Raw genomic sequence first — 10154 nt, forward strand, 5'->3', positions numbered from 1 at the left:
TTTATATTTCGATGGCTTTATCAATAATGTAATATCAATCGTCACAAACAAAATTTACTGTGTAACTATAGAGAAAGAATATGATGTTTGAGCAATTTGTGTGCTTATGTGACCATAGGGAAAGAATATGATGTCAGAGGATTCTGCATTTATTTCATGCTTGCCAGATTATCTTTTATAACTGATATCATTCTTCACTTTCAGACGTCAAATTGCTTTTCCTTTTTGTGTTCATGTGATAGTCATTGGTGCTTTTTCTTTTGGCCTTCACCTTGATGGAGTTTTCATGTTGTATGATTCTGTTTGTTATGGATTTATTAATGTTGTAGGATCTTGCATCATGCCAGATTATCTTTTATAGTTAGCATTCTTGACTTTGAAATTCTAATTGATTTTCCTTCTTACATTCATATGACGGTATTACATGGACAATAACAGATATGTCGGTCGCCCTTATTCTGCTCAGTTTCGGATCTTCAGTATAGGAGAATGTTTATATGAAGTGTTTACATTGTGAATTTTTAACAGCAGAGAAAGAAAAACCAAACCACAAGAAAGCAAGGAAGGGAAAAGGCCATCTTTGTCACAAAAATTATGTAAGTGCAACTCTTCGATCTTCATATCTAAAGGAAAAGAAATGCACGGTTTTGACAAATCAATTAGATTCTTTTGAGAAGAGAAGAGTTCGGAATATATTGTGATTAGATGTCGATGTCACAACAATGCAATACAATAGACCACTTTGCTTTGTTAAATTTGCACATCTAAAGTCCTTGCAGTTGGTTTGTGCTTTTGTTCAATTCTGCTATCGTTCTTAATTATTACTGGCCTTCACTGTGATTTAGTTGTCATATTGCATGATTCTGTTTGTTATGGATTTACTAATGTTGTAGGATCACGCATCATGCCAGATTATCTTGACTTTGAAATTCTAAATAGATTTTTCCGTCTTATATTCATATGGTAGCATTACATGGACAAATACAGATATTTTAGTAGCTCTTACTCTGCTCAGTTTCGCATCTTCATTTGCAATGTGAATTTTTAGCACTAGAGAAAGGGAAACCAAACCATCAGAAACAAAGGAAAGGAAAAGACCAAAGCATGATAAAGGGGAATCTGATAATATCAATAGCTTGTCACGACAGAATTGCAAGGTCCTGTTCTTAGATTCCTCTCTGCTTAAGAAAAATTCTTTAAGCAAGTGACTCAGAATAAAGGACGCAATGTTGTCATGGAAACACCACTTGAATAGGTCACGTACAGTCTCAGATAACCAAAGATAAACCAGAGACAAGTGGTTAGGGAATGGGCTCTTGTATCAAGGACCAACAATTTCTCATGCAGGGGATGAGTCGTGATATAAGCGAGGGGCTAGGCCATGGACCAGGCACAGTAGCCCACGAACAAATGGATATGGCCGAGCATTACCCAATGTGGCCAGGCTTGTCGAGAGGCACGACCTCTAGCGTTCTAGAACACTCCAAGATCGTCTTAAGGGCGAGCTCACGTAATGATTAGACCCTATCAAGTGGAATCCCATAAGAAAAGGAAGATGAAGAGTCCCACGAAGGACAAAGCATGATAACCTAATCATGCAAGACATGGCATATAGGATAAGGGGGAAAGGAGGGCTGAGGAGACAAGGGGTCTCCATACTTGTGTATATAAAGGGGTCTTCCCCTTATTTGAAATCTTTCATAAGCAACACAAATTCGTGCTTCCTCTATATTCTCTTGTTGCTCATACGAAATTAAGTGTGTGTAATTGACTCCTGACAAGTAGTATCAAAGCGAGTCGATCAAATGCGTAATGGCAAAGGGTAACGACACAACCTACGTACATGTTTATAAGACCGTTAATGAACAAGGTGGACGGGCCAATGAGCAATCGACCATCAAGGCAAAGAAGGACCGTGGAGTTCAAGGGATCTGGTGCACGACATGGAAACCCGCATGGCGAGAATGGAGGCCGCCTTAGGGATTCCCATGGCACTATTGAGGACATGTCCGAGAGCATCAAAGAGCTCGAGGTCGAGAAGGGGAAGTTTCAAGACAAGGTGCTTGAGCTCAAATACGGCATGAGAGAGCTTGTGGAGAAATGTTGGGTACCCTCAACACCACCACCAACGAACTCCTTCAGTGGAATAATGCCTTGGAAACCATGTTTGAGGCCATACACGTGGAATTGATTAAGATGAAGGCAAAGATGGCCGAGTCGGAGACCGCACGCGTGAACGTTGTGATCACTGCACAACCTAGTCTACATGTGGATGCTTTTAAGCAAAAAGAATCCATGGGCTCGTGGGTGGTTAAGGTCGTGGACAACTTCTTGTGGTACATGGAGTAGTACTTCCAAGCCACGGGAGTGTCTAACGGTGCTTTATGTGTAAGTACTACGATAATGTATTTAACGAATAATGTGTTGGAGAAACGTCTCATAAAATATTTTGATGATTTCTAAACTATCCTTTGATATTTGTTTTGCCTTTAGTGTGCAGATGTTTGATAGCTATGGCTAAGAATCATGTGATGACCATCGGGTAAATATCACATGTAGTTTGAAGCGTTTTAATGAAAACATTGGCCTAGGACCACAAAAGATCCGGTCACCGACTATTTGATATCCGAGTGTGAAAGATCATGTTAGCAATGGTGTTTTAAAGTTCATATGAGTTACTGTTTGCGAAAGATCGGCTGAAGTAACCAATGCTTGATGGGAAAGGCCAATGGGAAGATTTTCATCTTCTCGGAAATAGTTCTCTACTTTGTCAGAATCCAACCGAAAGCGATCGGCGTGGAATAGCAGCTCATTACCTATTTTGGGAAACTATAGGCCCTGTTTGGTTTAGCATTTGGCCAAGGAACTTTGAGAAAATACAAATACCTTTGGGCTAAAGGCCTTTTTCAAAATGCAAGTAGTGTTTGGTAAAGTGTATTTTAAAAACATATTTGGAAAGCAATTTTGACGTAAATATTGTTTGGTGAAAAATGAACTTTGTAAAATATTTTTTCTTTTTGAAAAAAAGGTGGCGGCGGCGGGCGGGGGCGGCGATCGGCGGCGGGCGGCGCCTGGCGGTGGCGACCGGCGATCGGAGGTAGCGGCCGGCAACGGGCGGTGGCGGCGACCGGCGGCCAATGGGAGATAGCGGCGGGCGGCGGTGGCAAGTGAATGTGACAAAATTAAAATAATAAAAAAATTAGTTGCATTTCGCAAAAGTCATTTAGCCTAAAGTACCTCTAGAGGTACTTTAGGTTAAAGAACTTTGGAGAGCATTTGAGATGCAATTGCATCTCCCCAAAGTGAGCCAAAAAATGAACCAAAAAACATTTGCATTTGCCCAAGAGACTTTGGAGCCCCAATGCTCATTTGGAATCTTGAACCAAACAAGGCCATAGTCTAACTTGAAAAAAAGTTATTCCCGCTTAAGGATAAGTTCTCCTATCAACCCCCAACAACTCTTTTCTTCCTTTAAGGATGCTCAAACGGCTAAAATGCTGAGGTTTATAAAAGGAGAAGTTCATGAAGGCCAAGGAGAACGGAACAAATCTAATATTTGGAAATCATCATAGGAATTGTTCTAGTTGAAAAGCTTAACTGTTGAAAGATCTTGTGATCATTCATTGCCTTGCAATCGTGCATCAAGATAGTGTGATTTGTCATGTGAGCTCACTTACCATTTGTAATAGGTGAGACAGTTTGCTAGTACATTTTAGCCTGTGTTGTGGCTGTTAATTATGTGGAGTGGACGTAAGTGTCATGAATTAAGAGTTTATCTAGCGTTCCCATAATTCATGCGGCCTTAAGAAGTGATTCCTGAGTCGGTCTACACATACACTCGCACTTGCTCAAGGGTCGGGTGAACCGAATTGAACCGGACACACTCACACAATATCACGGGACCAAGAGAGATTGGAGGGAATTTGAGTTTATATTGATGTTTAGATGATTTACAAGTGAAGGGGAGGGTCACTATTTATATACACAAAGGGCAACTCGTGGGTGACTCTTAGTCTACTCAAGTTTGTCATATTCTATTCTTCTATAGTGTTCTGTCTTACACCATACTCATCATGCATCATGCATGTTCGCTCACGGATGAATCTGGACATCACACTAGCTCAAGAGTCATGTCCATTTGCTTGTCTAGCCATATTGTATTATGCTCAGCTGGGTCGGGTCGGTTTAGGCCGCCCATTACCATCCCGCTCGATTCATGGATCGACTCACTTGTCATGTCACGGCCCATCCTAATTGAATGATTTATCGGGCCGTGATATTCTCCCTCATTTAAATGGGCGACGCCCTCATTTTCTCTTTCAGCATGGAAGGCCTCAATGTTTTTTTGGAATAGCCACAGTGCTTCCTCTGGTTCCCAACTATTCTCACTTTCATTTAATCAAGTATTAACAATTAGGCGCTCGATATCATTTCCGTATGACTTGGTCAACCAAAATGCATTCCACGTCTCGATCGTAGGGGGCTCCTGTTGGGATTTGCGTAACATGCATAGGCAAATAAATCATATAAAATACGCAGCGGAAGTAAATAAAAACCTATACACGTATCTCCGGAGGCATAGTTCGTGCGTTTCAATCGAAAAATCATATGCAACGAAGGGGTTTAACGGATTACCTCTTGAAGCGTGCTTGAAACGAAATAGCTTTAGATGTTCTTCGATCCAAGCCCCACAAGTGTCGGGCCTCTAGTTCAGACACACCACCACTCGCAACGATGAACGGAAGAATGAACGCGAGAATCACCACTTGAATTGTGCTAGCAATATTGTGGAATCAATTCTCCGCGCTCTCAATATTTTTGATCACAAAGAAAGAAGATAGAGAGAACAATTTTCTACACACGTCTTTCTATTTCTTCAGGCTTCACAAAACCGAGCGACGGACTTCTTTTGTTTTGTTTGTTTTTGATCGCTCAGTCCACAACACACACGACCGGATCGTGTGTTTGCATTGTGCACGATGTCCCCACGGTCAACAACTAATTGTTGAATCGGGGGTGACGTGCACACGTTCAGCAACTTTTGCTGATAGTGTGCAACGTGCACTATTAATATTAATATTAATATAATATTAATATCATATATCATATATATAGATATATATATCTATTTATATATCAAATATATAAATATCTATATATCAGCCTGTGAGTCTTTTTGGGCACATTAATATGTGACCACTTCGGACGTGCATGCGCATCATATGCATGCGCGCTTAGGACCAAAAATTAAAAAATTAAATTAAATCATATTTAATCTAATTTCAGTCCGACTAATTCAATAGTCGTGATTGCAAACATATTTGCAATATCACATTTCCGTTTAACGTCGTTATTTATTGGTTAAGGTGTGTGACATCCCTAGGTTCATCACCGAGCGGCAAGTAAGACATGCACTAACACGTTAGTACTTCCAAGAGAATTAATTGTCTCGATTAACCTCTAGGTCCCACAAGCCATGAGTGACATCTAGCAATATGTCATGGCTACCCAGACAGTGTGAATTCTTTAAGAACATAATGAACCCGTCGGCTACGGCTCTGAGTGTAATTCAATCCCTCTGTCTTACTATATCCCGATCGAACAAAGACCATGGAATATTTGTCAAGCCACCAATTCGATCATTTGCACAAATTTAATCGACATGCATTTATACGAGACATAAACATTTTATTCTCGAATACAACCCCGGCCGAGGATTTCAATGCATTGTCATAATTAAATTGCATAGGATATCATACCTTGCATGTGACAAGGAGACAGATTCCATTTTGTGCACACGTGTGACTTCATATGTGCATGAACCGTGACCATCAAGTACGAGAGACGGATCGACGAACCGTCAATATGCGTCCTTATGAACCATAGCCATCCAACACACAAGTCAACACTTGTGCCTCAGGTCTAAGGATTATTTACACAAGACCAAAGCATGAACGATTAGACATTGACCACGCTAAAAGCTTCCATGTCGCTAATCGTTCAATGCGTGTCACGTTCGATGAACTTGTCTTATACAAGCACCTGTGTTCTAACTCGGGCATCGCAATACCCAATGACTTGTGACTCGTCATTCCCTTAAGCATCCAATGCTCAATAGTGAAGTTAAGAACACACCGGTCTCAACGGGATCATTGATATCCATTCAATGATCCATCAACTGGGAACAGTTTAAAGATTCGGTTTAAGCGTGAAACTGTCACACATATTCTCAACGTCTCAAGAATAGGTCCGGTCACGATCGATCTTATGGAATTTATTCATATAAGTAAATAATTGGACAAATGAATAAATACGTCTTTGCCATTAATTAAATAAGAAATTGAAAATACAACTGAAATCCCTACCATGTAACTATTACATAGTCACTTTAGGGCATATCTCTAACAGCTCCCGCCCCAAGGGTGCCGGTTGTGCTTACCCCCGTACCAGCTCCTCCTCGTCCAAGTGAAATGGCTTTGGCATGCTCACATGAAACACTAGATGAATCTTCAACTTTGCTGGGAGTTCCAGCTTGTACGCCGCATTCCTAATCTGCTGCACCACACGGAACAACCTTGTATATCGATGCAGCAGCACTTTGTATACCCCTTGTACCGTAAGGGTAGCTTGCAAAGCATTTGATCTTCGACTTGGTATTCTACATGACGTCGTTTCCGGTCAGCCTGCTTCTTCATTCATTTCTAAGTCTTGTGGAGACAAGTGCGAGCCAAGTTAGTCTCTTCTTGATATGCCGCCGGGCTGCTTCCTTGATAGCTCGCTGCAATCTCGTTTGGAGTAAGTGGTTGCTCTCAATTATGATCTCAAAAGGACTCCTCCTCGTCGATTCACTCCGCTGTAATTTGTACGAAAATTGAGCTACATCAACCAGCTTGGCCCAATCTTTTTTAGTCACACTTACGTAATGTTGTAAGTATACTTCCAGGAGCACATTCACTCCCTCCGTCTAACCGTCGATTTGCGAATGGAGGCTAGTGGAAAAGTTCAGCTCAGTTTCCAGCAACTTAAAAAGCTCAGTCCATAATCTACTTGTGAACCGAGGGTTTCGATCGCTCACGATCGTCCGTGGCATGCTTCAATGCTTGACCATATGTTTCAAGAACAACCTAACCGCTTCTCGGCCGGACAATCATCCATGGCCAGGAACATTGCGTACTTCCAGAACCGATCGATAACAACCATCAAAGTCCGACACCCTTCGGACTTGGGTGACCCCATGATGAAGTCCATTGACACACTTTTCCATGGTTTCTCTGTTAGAGATATGCCCTAAAGCGACTATGTAATAGTTACATGTTAGGGATTTCAGTTGTATTTTCAATTTCATATTTAATTAATGGCAAAGACGTATTTATTCATTTGTCAAATTATTTACTTATATGAATAAATTCCATAAGATCGGTTGTGATTGGACCTATTCTTGAGACGTTAAGAATATGTGTGACGGGTTCACGGTTAAACCGAATCTTTAAAATGTTCTCGATCAATGGATCATTGAATGGATATCAATGATCCTGTTGAGATCGGTGTGTTCTTGACTTCATAATTAAGTATTGGATACTTAAAGAAATGATGAGTCACAAGTCATTGGGTATTGCGATGCCCGAGTTGGAACACAGATGCTTGTACCGCACAAGTTCACCGAACGTGACACGCGTTGAACGATTAGCGACATGGAAGCTTTTAGCGTGGTAAATGTCTAATTGTTCATGCTTTGATCTTGTGTAAATAATCCTTAGACTTAAGGCACAGTGTTGACTTGTGTGTTGGATGGCTATGGTTCACGAGGACACATATTGACGGTTCATCGATCCGTCTCTGTACTTGATGGTCACGGTTTATGCACATACGAAGTCACACGTGTGCGCAAAATGGAATCTGTCTCCTTGTCACATGCAAGGTATGATATCCTATGCAATTTAATTATGACAATGCATTGAAATCCTCGGCCGGGGTTATAATCGAGAATGAAATGTTCATGTCTCGTATAAATGCATGTCGATTAGATTTGTGCATATGATCGAATCGGTGACTTGACAAATATTCCATGGTCTTTGTTCGATCGGGATATAGTAAGACAGAGGGATTGAATTACACTATAAGCAAAGCTGACGGGTTCATTATGTTCTTAAAGAATTCACACTGTCCGGGTAGCCATGACATATTGCTAGATGTCACTCATGACTTGTAGGACCTAGAGGTTGATCGGGACAATCAATTCTCTTGGAAGTACTAATGTGTTAGTGCATGTCTTATTGCCGGCTCGGTGATGAACCTAGGGATGTCACACACCTTAACCAACACATGACAACGTTAAACGGAAAGACAACATTGCGAAAATGTTTGCAATTACGATATACCGATTTTAGTCGGGCTAAAATTAAATTAAATGTGATTTAATTTTAATTTTATTTTTGGTCATCGGCTCACGTGCATATAATGCACACGTATGCTCAACGTGGACATATATTATATGTCTAACATGCACATTTATTATTGTATAGCCTTTTTGTTTTTATTATAATAATAATGGTTATTATTATTATTAAAAAAATATATTATGTGCATGCACATGATCAGCAAATGCTGACCATGTGCGTGGCACACGATGAGCAAATGTTGCTCATCGTGTGCCCATGCACAACGAACGGCAACGTCGGTTGCCGTCGTTGTGCAATGCGCCCACGATCGGAACATGGGTGCTTCTCACGATGCTGATCGTGCAGCGCATGTTTTCACTTAAAAAAAAAAAGGAGATTTGTCTGTAGAAAGGAAAAAGGAAAACGAGTGAAAACGGTTTTCACTTTGCGTGCATTTGAGAAAGCGTATGAGCATTTTGAGAGCTGCGAAAAAGTGTTCGCAAAAAGAACTATTGAAGAGCCTCTCAAAAACTCTCTCCCTTTCGTGACCAAAATATTTTGAGATTGCGGAGTAATGTATCCACGACATTGCTAGCACAATTCAAGTGGTGATTCTCGCGCGCTCGTTCTTCCATTCATCGTTGCGATTGGTGGTGTGTCTGAACTAGAGGCCCGACACTTGTGGGGCTCGGATCGAAGAACATCTAAACCTATTTCGTTTCAAGCACGCTTCAAGAGGTAATCCGTTAAACCCCTTTGTTGCACGTGTTTTTCGATTGAAACGCACGAACAACGCCTCTGGAGATACATGTATAGGTTTTTATTTACTTCCGCTGCATTTATGTTTTATTTGCTTATGCATGTTACGCAAATCCCAACAAGTGGTATCGAGCCAATCCTTAGGCGTTTTCATGCGTTTAATTGATTTTAGTTCGTAGTGATTTTTGCGATGCTATGGCCAATTTATTTTTAGAGAATTGTTCTTTTTACGTGGCGGATAGAAGTTGATTACTTTATTCGATAAATTAATCAACGTAGCAAAAATTGAGGCTAAATCAATTTTGAATCGAAAATCTGTAATTTTTTATATATTATGTATGAATTCTGCAAAATGATTCGCGACTACGAATCTAACGGCGAGAATGCTACTGCCTCTTAGAATTACGCACGTGAAATTTGTTTCGCCGGCGTTAATTTCTTGATGCGGCTTGCGTTGCTCAACTATTAATATGATTAAATGCAGAATTTTTTTTTGTGCCTTCCGAAGCTTTAAATTATGAATTTATTGCTCACGTGGAAGGGTGGTGATCATGGAAAAACCCTTAATCAATGTGATTGATGTATGAATGAATGTATGGTGATCACAGGTATTTTTTGGGGTTGTAATTATTAAATGGAGGCTGCGTCCTTCTTTTATTTTTCATGTAATTTTTATTTTTAGCGTAGTTTAGCATAGTCAATTGTTGATATAAATGCTACGAGGATTACGTGGAGGAGCCGTTAAGCCGGAGAGCTCTATGGGCCCGGTTCGTGAAGAGTTCAAGGAACCAAGACGAAGCGAGAAGCGGATCTCCAATATTAAAATATTAAAAATGATTAAATGTGGTCTCATTGGCTCAAGACCCATTAAGCCATAATTCCATGATCACCACGTAGGATAGATGTTTATGCGTTTGACATCTATTTATTTATTGTGTTTTATGAGCATGTTAAACCGGTTAATGTGCAAAGTGAGACCTTTAATAATGACCACAACCTCCTTAAAATAATATTAAG

The 10154-nt window shown here is 40.4% G+C and overlaps 1 pseudogene; it reads right to left on the reverse strand.

Annotated features, from left to right (window-relative positions):
- Window positions 1-317, reverse strand: part of LOC125315770 — a 2313-nt pseudogene extending 1996 nt beyond the window's left edge.
- Window positions 318-10154: the final 9837 nt, after the last annotated feature.

Source organism: Rhodamnia argentea, chromosome 6 (assembly GCF_020921035.1).
Source record: "Rhodamnia argentea isolate NSW1041297 chromosome 6, ASM2092103v1, whole genome shotgun sequence".
Taxonomy (NCBI): Eukaryota; Viridiplantae; Streptophyta; class Magnoliopsida; order Myrtales; family Myrtaceae; genus Rhodamnia; species Rhodamnia argentea.